Genomic DNA, 13,158 nt, shown 5'->3' with positions numbered 1-13,158 from the left:
ATGCTGTGCTGGATTTCGTTTTTGCTGGTGTAGATGCTTTGGGAACTTTGCCACTGCTGTTCAGTGTCAAAGTGCAAGTGCTCGCTGTGTAAATTGTTATTGTGATTGGTTATCCATGATTGGCATATTTGTGTCACCAAGAATTCCCTAGTGAAGTGCACTGAGTGTGCCAGGGCTGGTGATAACAAATGCTACTAGTGGGCCTGCAGCACTGATTGTGCCATCTAATGAGTAGCCCTAAAATGGTGTCTCAGGTCTGCCACCGCAGTGCCTGCGTGCAGTCTGTGAACTGCCATGTCCTCCAGGTCAGTGTCCCCACTGACCAGGCCTAACCCATCCCTTTCTGTACACATTGTTCACCCCTATGGAAGGCCCAAGGTGCCCCCTTGGGCAGGGTGCAGTGTATGTGAAAGTTAGAGCATGTACTAGTTCAGGTGACATGCTCTGGTAGTGAATTACAGCCATTTTCGTTTTTCACTATTGTAAGGCTATCTTGCCCCATAGGCTATCATGGGGAATGTTGGATACAGTGGCTACCAGCATATCTTCCCATAGGAGCAAGATAGGATATACAAATCTGGAATCCCTGAACTCAGAATTTAATAACACATCTTTTAGGAAAGGTTGTTTTTAAATCCTGTGTTTGAGAACAGCACTTTTAGAAAGTTGCTGTTCTCTTGTCTGACCTTTCTGTGTGCCTTGGCCTGTTTGTGAATTGACGGTCTGGTTTGAGAGTGACAGAGGCTGGGAGCCCCCAGGAGGCTGGCTGAGTCAGCCCTAGGCTGAATGACTGCATCTGCATCTTGAGTGGTGGGCTGGGATAGCACCGGGGGCTGAATAGGGCTGTGCCTGCCTCCCACAATGCTGGCTCCACCTCCTGCTGGGCGGCTGACAACCCTGCCCCTCTCCCTGAAAAGAAAGGAGAGGCCAGGAAAACAAAGTGCTTAAGGAACACCCAGAACTGGTTCAGACCGGGCTCAGAGCCCTCCTGCACAAAGGGATCAAAGACTTTTAGGGGTTTAAGTATAGGCCCCCTGACTACAGAAAATTAGATCATCATGGAATCAAGAAGGAATCTCTGCCAAGGAGAAAGCTGAAACTGAAGAAGGAAGACTGTCCTGCAGTTGCTCTGCTGGACTGACCTGCTGTTGCTTTGCTGCCAAAGAGAGGGGAAGGACTTTGCTTCGTGCTGTGTTCCCTTGCTTGAAGAAATCTCCAAGGGCCTGAGAAGAGCTGGCTCCCTGTTAAGAAGTCCCAGGAACAAAAGGACTACGCCCTCAGCTTACCTGAACTCTGCTGAGAGAGTTCTGTCCTTCCTGGAGTGCTTGGCCCATGTGTGGTGCCTCTGGAAGTTGTACCTGTGTTGGGAAGCTGGAAACCAAGCTTTAAATAACTTTCTGCAAAGTTTATCGCATCGCTCGCTTGCGGAGCGCATCCCCGTCAGTGCGAGGAAATTCCCGCCGCTACGAAGGCCGAGATCGGCCCAGCGCCTTTTGCTGCTGCCGGAGTCGTCGCATCCTTCGTTTGCGGGACGCACCAGTCTGGTGCGGGAAGATTACCATCACTGCGAGTACCGTCACAGAGCCTGTCGTCACTGGGTGAGATCGTCAGACCGCTTGCTTGCGGGCCGCATCACGTCGCTGTGAACATCGTCGCAGAGCCATCACATCGAGGAGCTGCAAGAGGAAGATCACCACTGGTCCGCCCATCGTCGCCCCGGAGATCGTCGCAGCCCCCAAAGATCATCGCATCGTGCCTTTGCGAGTTTTTCACTACGGAACCTCCGCACCGGAATGCATACAAGGTATCGCATCCCTCCCCGTACAGACCGGAGTCACCGCAACATGCCCGCTACATCGAGCAGGGTTGTCGCATCGCTTCCCCAAGGTCTCAGGAGTGACGCATCGCTTGTTTCCCACCGCACCAGCTTCTGTTTTGGAACTTTGTTACATTCAAAGGTACTGTTGGCTAAACGTGATGCAACAGTGAACTTTTCATGCAACTGTGGATTAATCTATCGCAACTTTAAGAACTCTTTTCAACCATATTCTTGAACTGTGTATGTTGGATTTTTTGTCGTTTTGGTCTTGTGTAGTTTAGAATAAATACCTTTATTTTTCTAAACTGTTGTGGAGTCAGTTTGTGGTGTTTTTACTGTGTTACTGTGAGTGTTGGTACAAATACTTTACACATTGCCTTTGATAAGCCTTGACTGCTCATGCCAAGCTACCAAGTGGTGAGCAGGGGTTATCTAAAGAGTGCATCCTCCTTACCCTGACTAGAAGCAAGGGTCCCTATTTCGACAGTTGTACCTACCTCTGCCAACTAGAGACTCCCAGTTCTAACACTTGCATACCGTGTTATTGTAGGCCCTGCAATTACTGGGAGTGACCGATAGGGCACTCAAGTGGCTTGCAGACTTCCTGACGAATCGTACGTTTCCGGTTTTCTCGCCGACAACGTGCTCTGAGATTCACAACTCACCTTATGGGGTTCCCCAAGGCTCTATCCTCAGCCCTCTACTGGTTAACATCTATGTTAGGCCTATGGCGAGGATTGCAGAAGAAGCTGGGTTGTCCCTTTTACATACACCGATGATACCCAGATTGTTTTCTTCCTTTCTGATGCTGGGGCATTTGAACCCTCCCTACTTCAGGCCGGCTTGAGGAATATTGCAGTTTGGATGCATACCAACCTGTTAAAACTCAACAGCGAGAAAACGGAAGTGCTGACTATGGGCAAAAATAAAGATCTGTGGGGGCCCCCAGCATTGGCCAACTGAAATGGGTCCTTTACCTCAGCCTAAACACCAAGTCCTAAATTTGGGCATCTTAATTGACAACCAACGGTCCATAAAGCAGCAAGCAGTGAGAGTAGCCTCTACTTGCTACACAATCCTTAGATGGCTAAAAAAAATCTTATGGATGTTGCCTCCCTCTACTCAACGTACTGTGGTTCAGGCGCTCATCACCTCTAGACTGGACTACAGTAACATGTTGTACTTGGGTGCCACCAAGGACATGTTACGCAAGCTTCAGTTAGCACAGAATGCTGCTGCGAGGCTGCTGTGTAATATTCCTAAAACTGTGTCTATCTCTGGATCACCTCGAGATATCCATTGGCTCAGGATTTAGTGCCGCATTAAGTTTAAGGCATTGAGTCTCATGTTTAAGATGAAATCTGGAAAGGCACCTCCCTACTTGATGACTCTTGTTCACCCCTACATACCATCCCGTGCACTACGCTCAGCCACTCAGGCCAAGTTTATTATTCCTAGGATGAGACTAGTGTGTATGGGCGAATGCTCCTTTTCACATCTGGGTCCTTCTTTATGGAATTCCCTTCCTGCAGGTCTCCAAAGTGAACTTTCTTATGAGAATTTCCAGAGGGGCATAAAAACCTGACTATTTAATATGTAGACTTCTTTCCCTCTTGCTTTTGGCTCTTTTTCAGGTGGCACCGGAAAACTCTAGGGTAGCTGTGCGCCTTAGAAAATCAAAATAACAATAACAATATACCAAGTCAACTTCTCTCATTTATTACTGCTTGCACTGGGAAGACCTAAACCTCACACCTAAAATAGCCCTACTTAACATCAGCCTGGATATAGATGTAAACAGATACACACATGCATGTGCCTTGATTATTGCATGACATTTCAGATTCTTGCATATAGTGCCCAAGGCCTGCCTGCAGAACCACCATAAAATGTGGGGGATCTGAGGATTAACCTGAAAGCAGATCGATTTGCAACTACCAAAACAATGAAAGGCACATAAGGAGGGCCTTCTGAGGAACAAATACAAGAAGGTATTCTGGATTAACAATGCCATCATTTAGTCAATCATGAAAGCATATTAGTCAATAGTGATTAATTCAAGACCTCAGACTGAAAAATTATCTACTGAAACATGCTTTGTCTTATGCTTTATGAAAATGCTAATAAAGGATTCTACAACATAAAAAATAACAGTGCTGGGAAAAATAGTAGTTCTTGCAGTACACAATATACAAACATTAGTACAACTTGAGAATTAATAATAGTAGGCCATTTGGATAGGTTTCTATTGACAGTGCTAGTGGTAGCATGAAATGTGTCACTAGTAGTAATAAGTAATAGCAATATTTAATTGTCTGAATTATTTCCTATGCTTAGTTTTGTATCATAGAATAAATGTGACAATTTAATTGTCTCAATGCAACAAACTCCCGCTTTATAAATGTACTTTTTAGATAAGGTTGTAGTAGCTAAACCGGACTCTAGAATTTAGATAGTGTAAGCGTGCGGGTTATATTATTTACCGTAGGTCCACACAAACAAGATGCATCTAGTCCCATCAATACTAGAAATATTTCATGTACTATATAGCTGGAATACTATTACAATTATTTCTTTAACTTATAATATAACTTTAACACACTTACTTTAAGAGCATTCTTCTTTGTATAGCATTGTATTCAAGCTTGCACCATGTATGTATTCTGAGGCTATCAGAACAGAAGAACTAGTTGTAGTAGTCGCCATGAGCCTTACAATATTTGGGAGGGAAAGCCTTCCAATTAAAACACATAGTTTTAATATTTATAAAAATTTCATGTATATTTGGAATAAATCAACTATACGCTAAAAATATTGATCCAATCTCATAGTATGCAAATTAAATACACAATGGAGCAAAGACTAAAAATACGAGAACAGAAAGAACAAATGCTACAAGTTATCTGACAATATACTGAAAACCAGTTATCATTGTACATTAAAGGCCTACTTATTATTGGCACCTTGTTGGTATAGACTTCCAAACTAGAGCTATCATACAGTGCAGAGTACAAAACAAAACAAAGTTTCACAATAGTAATGTTCTTTCATAAAAGACTAGCCAAACAGCATATCTACAGACACATAGCATTCAGTAGTTTCTCTTCAAATGCTATAGTTGCTGCTTTACCTCTGATTACGCTGATGCATACCAAGAGTTATGTCTGGGCGAAAGGAAGACTGGCCACAAGGGGTGGAGGAAAAGCCCACGGATCGGGCCGTAGCTCGAGAGTCCTTGACCTGACCAGGGCAGAGTATGCCTTTTTCCCCAAAAAGACTGGTTCCATCAAAGGGAATGTCCATCAGATTGGCTTGGACATTGCCAGAGTAGCCAGCTGCTCGACGTCAGGCATAGAGCCTCAAGGCCACCATCATTAAAATTGATCTGCCCAGCTAATGGGTCGTATCCAGGCCACACCGTATGGTGAATCACTGCATCTCTCCCATCCTAGACTGCTGGGGAGAGCACAGCCTGGGCTTCCTCTGGGACTTGTGGCTGTACGTGCGCAACAATCTCCCAAAGGGAATGGGAGAAATGGCCCAATAAGCATGCAGTATTCACCGACAGCAAAGCCAGGCTGGATGAAGAAAACAACGTCTTTCCCAATGACTGCAAGCCTCTTGTAGTCCCTAACCGGAGGGGTGGAAGGGAATGTCCCCTGGGAGGTAGAAGCCAGCACCACCAATTTTTCTGGGGTGAGATGTTGGCTGAGGAACTTGGGTCACCTGGTGCCGGGCTATGGCAGCCTGCAATCCTCCTATTCACAGGAGCCCCTGTGCTAGGTTTGGACCATGTACCTAGACGGTCATCTGTAAGTGCCTCATTAAAGGGCAAAAGGGGGTCGGAAGTTGAAGTCAGAGGTTGAAGCACCTCGGTCAGGAGATTAGTTTTGACCAGCACCAAGGGCAGCTCTAGTCCAAGGACCTACGCTGCCCTCTTTACCACCATGACATAGGATGCCCCCTCCTCAGTAGCCACTGTTGGCGGAGAGAGCATGCCAGTATCTGGGGAAGTTTCCAGCCCTCTGGCCTCCCCAAATTCCCCATACCAGTCCAAATTCTCTTCAGAGACATCCTTGTTTTCAAGAGGGTCCCCATACCCCTCCCATTCCTCTCCTGAGGGTAGCACATCTTGAAAGTGACAACATAGAATCTCTGGGTTCCATCGGCATTGTCGTTGAGTGATATCATACTGGCTCCATGTCGTTAGGGATGAGGATGAGGCTAGCGCTATTGATGGGCACTGGCGACACCATAAGCACTGACTTCAGATCCGACACGGGGGAGGTCGCGATGGCACAACCGGTGTTGATCTGGATCCGGGATCGGATCTCTGAGGCCCCACCGGTGCCCTAGCCAGAGCAGACTGCGTTGAAGCCGATGGGGCCCCTTCGGACTCTGCGGGATCTGAAGGCTCATCAGCGGGGTTGTTACGCTCAAATACAAGGCACACGGCCATGTAAAACTCTTATCTGAGCAAGAGTCACTCCGGCTCCCGGAAAGGAGGGGAGGCACAAAGTCAATTGGCACCGGCTTCGCAGAGCCATGTCTAGAGCGTCGGAATTTCCTTACCTCCATTGTTGGTGGACGACATCCGAGGTAAAGACAAAGTCAGCTTGGACTTCTTCTTTTTGTGCCTCTTCCCAGAGTGTCTTGAGGAACTCAATTGGGACGTCGAGGACTCTGGGCTCCGGGATTGGCCCCGCGATCTCCTCTTTTTTGATTGGGACCAGAACCTCTGTGAAATCTCGCTGGATGGTGTCGACTGCCAGGCCATGAGGAACTTCATTGCCCCCTCCCTCAAGCTCTTCGGAGCCTTGGCCCAACAGTGTGTGCATGACTTTGAGTCATGGTTGTGCTCGAGGCACCAGTGACACACGCAATGGGGACCGGTGACGACATTGTGTGGGAACAGGCCACACACGGTTTGAAACCTGTCTTCCTCGAAGACATCCCTCGCACATGAAGTCAGTAAAAAAATGCTAGAAATTGACAAAGTCTGGATAAAATCTGCCATAAAGCAGCAATGGGGTAGCTCTTCCTGGATCGGTGCTTTACTTGCTCGGAAATAAATTAATTGATGTCTGAGCACCTGGGTGGCATCTATATAGGCCCTGAGATTTCATAACCAACGCTAACGACACCGACAACATCACACGGACCGAATAGAGCCATCTGACGTCTCGTGCAAGGGGTAATTTATAGGTAAGCAATCTGTAGCTAGAAGACTATCAAACATCTTCATTTTAGCACATCCCTAGCAGTTAAGCAATAGTGAAGCCGCAAATGTTATGATAAACTACATCAAACAAATGTATAAGTCTCAAATAATGGCCTAAATTATTTCATCTCACCAGCTTAGTCTTCAGCTGGTTGTACTGGCTACCCTGCTACCCATTTCAATACTATGATGAATGAATCCTATTGCTTGTCTTCCAATTGATTAGTCTACATGTCAGATGACATCCTGCTATAGCTTTATGATGTCAGGGTAACACTTGACTAATTGTCCTGGTTAAAGGTGACACTGAAGGATGACATCAGCAATTGTGCAGTAGGTTGCTATCTGTATTTATCAAGGCAAGCCAAATAGGAGGTATAATAAGAACATACTCTGAACAATTAATAGCATTGGAGTTACAGGAACCCAGAGTATCCTCAACAGGGAAACATGAGAAAGTAAGTCAATCGCTCTAACGTAAAGCAACTCATTCAAGCCTGAAAGTCAGTAATTTCCTCTGATGACATATTGCCAGCACAAGGATCTAAACCAGGGTTTGTCAGCCTTGGAGACGGTCAAAGCCTTTGATTAGCCATCATGAGCAATATAATGTCATCCATATTACTACCATCTCAATATAAATTATATTTATGCAGAAGCCCCCACTACAAGGTACTGAGGTCCTTCAGATGCTAAGGCCTTCTTTTAATATCGAGCAATGTGAATAAATGTGAGTTTAACTTACCATATAAATTGATAAAGGAAAACAGAATCCTGATGAAATTGTTGTTTTTTTTGTCCCAGCAATGTGGAGAAAATCTCTTCTGCAAAACTGCCACGGCTCTTCATGCAGTATATTCTGCAGATGGAAAGATTCACTGTAAATGCATCTACCATAATTAGAAATTGAATATTTTCAAACTAATGCAATACAACAAAAAATTATTTTTATTTAGAGTTAATAGTTCAGTACTATGGCGTGTGAAATATTATGAAAATCTACAGCTCACTAGAAATTAAAATCTCAAATTATGTTTTCAAGCTAGCATTCATCTCTCAATCCTATGCAGCATTTGATATCACACTCTACACAACTCTAGCACCTCTTTTAGTGTCATGTAGTTCTTACAAATCTATATAGTATCTGCACATTTAGATGACAAACTTAGCAATTGGTGTCCGGACGGATTTCCGACAATCCCCGAAGGATATGTTAGTCTGTAGACCAGCTAGCTTAAGGTGCCACTATGAGCCCCTCTCACCAAGGAAGAGTTTCTGGCAACTATCGAACAGGACAGCCCTGACCCTTCAGGGACAGTGGAAACAGTACAGTACTTTTCGCTCAGTCACTCATTCTCACTTGGTCTCAGAGATACATAGAATAAAATGGTGGGGACGATTTCAATAAGTATTTATTTAACCAGCCTAATTCTTGTATAAAATACGTGAGCTGCAACAAACATTAGACACAAACAGATAAATATGGTTATGAGCACCAATAGAGTAAAGGTAGAATTCTACCATAGTGCTAAAAAAATTAATATATGCAGGTACATATATATATATACACATAACAGTAATAATGCGTACTCCAACGATGCAAACCCTAACTAGATTACCTAAATGTACCTAGCATTTATGTAGGGGTATAACCAATAGGGAGAGCGAAGGACCCCTTCTTGTTTTCGAGATGGACACCTCGCTAGGGATGTCAGACCACTGTGTGCAGGAGTGTCTGCGTGCAGGGACCTCAGCGTCTTGCGTCAGCATGTCAGCATGTAAGTCCTTCTCCTCTGGTTTGCCCAGTGAAGATATAGTCCTTATATACCCAAAAGGTACCCTCAGGGGTTCTACCTAAAAGTGTACTGTGGGCATGTCGGGCAAGGATGATAACAGAGGTGAACCTTGTACAGAGTTATTATGCAGAAGATGGTAATCCTGCTGTGATACTGAGAATCCTCAAGCATAATAAATGAAGCTAGTTTTCAGAAAAAACTACAGGACAGTCATGTAGCACCTAACTAGGTAAAACTTCAGCGCCAAAACCTGTTATTTAGAACAATGGTAGCACAGATGTAGGTAAAACGTTATGTAACTACCTAGGCCTATATTGGGGTACATTGGGGTTAATAACATTAGGACATAGATAAAAACATCTTATTACCAGCCAAGTGACAGAGTACCCTTCTCACTACAATTCTTTTAGATTATGATACACCAATAGCAATTAAGTCATATGATAAGATGAGGGAGGAATGTTTAAGCTACAGTTAGTTGGATGAATATAAATTGTAAATAGAAGATTTTTAACATTTGTATTTGAGCACAACCCTATTACTTAAGCAATAGTGAAGTCATGAATATTATGATCAACCAAACCTTCAAACAAGTTTCCAAGTCTCAAATAATACCCTCATTTCTTTAATCTCACCATTTTAGTCTTCAGCTGGGTATCCTGCCTACCCTACTTAATACCATACTAAATGTATCCTATTGCTAGGTAGGCAATTGATTGGCCCTCATATCAAAGGGCATCCTGCTGTAGCTTTATGATATCAGGGCACAAATTAACCAATTGTTCTGGGCGAAGGTGACACTGGAGGATGACACATCAGCAATTATACACTAGGTTACTATCTGTAATTATGACAGCAAGGCGAATAGGAGGTATAATAGTAAAATACTCTGAACCATCAATAGCATTGGGCTCCTTTGGAAAGTGAAATGGAGTTACAAGAACCCAGAGTATCCTCAACAACAATCCATCTTGAGTATCAGAGTCCCACATACAGAGTGCATTTAAACAGGTTAAATGAGCTTCCCTCCATGAGAACGTGAGTCAGTCACTTAAACCAACTCATTGCAGCTTCAAAGTCAGTAATTGCCTCTGACATATTGCTAAAGCAGACTGTAACAGCCTTGGAGGGAATCAAAGTCTTTCTTTAACTATCATCAGCCCCATAGTGTACTTGTTGATGGTAAGTGTGTCCATAGTTTTGGTTGAGTGTTGTGATTGATTGAGATATCATTGGTGTAAATATATATAGTTTCTGCAGGGGGAGTTTTTATCCTAATCATTTTACAATGCTCTGTCCCCTTGAATTGAGGGACCCCTATAATTTTCTTTATATTTATCTCACCACATAGGCCCTCATTACCGCTGTCCGGCTCATGTAGAAGTGGTGGGAACTTCTATTCGCCAGAGTTGCGTTTCATCCGGTGCCATAAATAGCACCGTAATTACCAGGCCATGTGTACGTGGGCCACGGTTTTTAAAAAGTGTTCTCTTTTCTACAAATGTCAGCCACCTACCTCTCCTTACCCCTTATCAACATCACCTTTGTCGAGTGACTGGTGACCTCCTTGGGTGGGGGGCACAGGTGGTTTCACAGCCTGTTAAGACCAACAGGCAAAAAGGCAACAAGGAGCAAGAGCAGCCCTGGACCTGTTGAAGGGCCCCACCTTGCAGAGTGAGCCTCCAGTAAAGGTGTCCCACTTGGGGTTGCCACCTCAGCTGGTTTTTCTATGGATTGCAGCAAAAAAAAGGTAGTATCTGCCTCATATTTCACCAGCTTTATCTTATCCCTTTCATTTCTCTCCAACCTCCGTTTCTCTAAACCCTTTCTTACCCTCTCTCCGCCGATAAGCTCTGAGAGCGTGCAGGCTCACACACACATACACACACACACAGTAATATGAACTTTTAAAACTCCTACTACAAACTTCCCCAAAACCATTTTTCTCTGACTATGTTTTTCTTAAGTTACATACAGCCTTCTTGGTCTCTTTCCTCTTTTCTCTCCATTGTTTTCACTTCATCATATTATCTCACTAGCATTCTTTTCAACTGCTCTCTTATAATCCTCACACCAAAGCAAAACCAAAGGTGGTGATGGACAGAGCGTTGACAATACAAGCACTCACCCCCAGTCAACTGATCTGGAAGCTTGTTTCTGGTCCAAGGAAGGCCTGGCTTGGCAGTTCGGGCTGGACTGTTCCCATGAGGCACAGGGTCAGACTGATTTGCATATAGCCATGTTTGAACTGGGATGGCAGAGTGGGCTAAAGAACGGTGATGGATCAAACCCAGATCTTTTGACTGGGTGTGAGTGTTTGATTGGTTCAGATGCTCCATCCATCCCCACCCACTTTTAATCCTCACAACTGTGGTAAATAAATAAATAATACCTCTCTTTTTGAATGCATAAATGAATAACAGATAGCTCAATAAATAAGAGTCAAGATTCGAGGTAGTAGGAGTTTTGCAGGTTTAATACAGCATAAAGACAGGGACAGGACAACCTGCACAGGGATAGGATGGCAAGCCCTGGCAGCGCTGCCGGGGTCAGGATCGGAATCGGCGGAAGGAAGGAAGGAAGGATAACTTTTTAATAACAGTACATGAGCATATATACATAACGCAAACACATAGCATTACATCGCAATAGGCGTGGCAGTGGGTGGAGCAATAGGCGTGACGCGTAGCAGTCGCGAAAGATAAGGGTGAAAAGAGGTGTAACAGGGCGTATACATAGACATGTGATGCAAACGTAACAGAATATGTCATGAATGGGGTGGAAACCATGGAGGGGGCTACCTAAGGAGCCGGGACCTCTAACCTGATGGTGCGCGCAAACTGGCAATGACGTGTTACTAGGAGAAGCTGGGGGCTATGAACTCTGTGCTAGGAGCAGAGACTGAAGTCTGGAGAGTCAGGGCGACATGTACCTAAGCAGTATCTAGTATCTGATGTTTAGAGAACATGTTGATATAAACTAGAAGTCAGGCGGGGAAAAGCTAACAGACTCTAAGACTGGAGCATGCATTATTCTACATGTAGTGCGTGATGAAGAATATTAAATGATCATTAAATGCAGTATTTCTCTTACATGGAGACGTAAAAGCTAGACTTTGACGGAAACTATTGATGCGATTCAGTAGCTTTAGGAATGCAGAGAAGGAGGGCTGTACTGATAACTCGAATCATAACATACTCTTGGCAGACTCAGAGGCAGAGCCAGGCTGAACCGGGCACTGCGAGACAGGAAGTAAGTGAAGGGTCGAGGATACAGGCGGGGGCTGTATCGCTCCTCAGCGAGGCTTCAGGGGACAGGAGCTGAATCTGGTGTCCAGGCCCTTTTGAGGCCTAGAAACTGAGATTTTACAATGGAATAACGTGCACACTGAGAAACGTGGCAACGTAGCTTTACATAGGCCTGATATTCGTAGTATTCACGAGAACTGGAAACTGACATACTAAAGGTGGACACAACTATAATTGCGTCTTTAATCGAACATGGGGAATAACATATGCATATTAATCATGCACAGATAACATATGATGGATGACACGTAGGGACACAGAACATAGCAAAATTTACTTTTCCACATTCCCTCCTTGTCACTACGTTTCCATCAGGAAACATCAATATTCATGATACCATCTATCATTTCATACAGTATCATTTGCTCGTCTCGAATTTTCTTGGAACGGGTTTTAGAACGGGGCTTGGGACTAGGAATACAAGAGGTAGCACAAATGCCGCAAATCGCAGGGCCACATTGTATACAGAGGCAGCAGCTGAATATGATCGCTACTGCAATACCTAGAAAGGACAAGACTTTCCATCCCCATGCGGAAATTATATTCCAGAACCAACCGGACCATGTCCAGGTGCCTGGATTTTGGTGTAACAGATGGGCAATTTTATGAAGTCTGGTTATAGCTGAATAAACAGACGGCGCGTTATTTGGAATGAAAATGCAGCAACTAGATCCGATGACTCTACAGGCCCCGCCCCTATCGGCCAATATGACGTCAAGGACGAGACGATTCTGGAGCACGACAATTCTCATAAATGATTGTTCTTCGGTTAAATTACTTAGAGCAGAAGTAGTCTCAATTACTACTGCTTCAAGGGTTCTGGTTAACCTACGTATCAGTTTACTATTCACAACTGTACCTAAATAAGGGAAGACACCTTTATTGATATCTATATATTGTTCTAGAGCAGTTTCAGTATAATCGACAATCGGGAGGTTTCTCTTGTGTCTAGTATGTACTAGGTGGGAATTCCTATGGTAGTCGGGTGGGGGTAGAAAAACAGGTGGCAGTAGG

General features: G+C 44.3%; 1 protein-coding gene across 2 annotated transcripts in view; it reads right to left on the bottom strand.

Moving 5' to 3' along the window:
• Positions 1 to 7,918, bottom strand: part of LOC144791058 (phospholipid scramblase 1-like) — a 401,648-nt gene extending 393,730 nt beyond the window's left edge. For both annotated transcript variants that reach the window (XM_078665694.1, XM_078665698.1), the window contains exon 1: positions 7,786 to 7,918. The gene's annotated coding sequence lies outside the window, so the exon portion shown is untranslated. The remainder of the gene's footprint in view (positions 1 to 7,785) is intronic.
• Positions 7,919 to 13,158: the final 5,240 nt, after the last annotated feature.

Source organism: Lissotriton helveticus, chromosome 11, assembly GCF_964261635.1.
Source record: "Lissotriton helveticus chromosome 11, aLisHel1.1, whole genome shotgun sequence".
Taxonomy (NCBI): Eukaryota; Metazoa; Chordata; class Amphibia; order Caudata; family Salamandridae; genus Lissotriton; species Lissotriton helveticus.
This window is presented reverse-complemented; position numbering and strand designations above follow the sequence as displayed.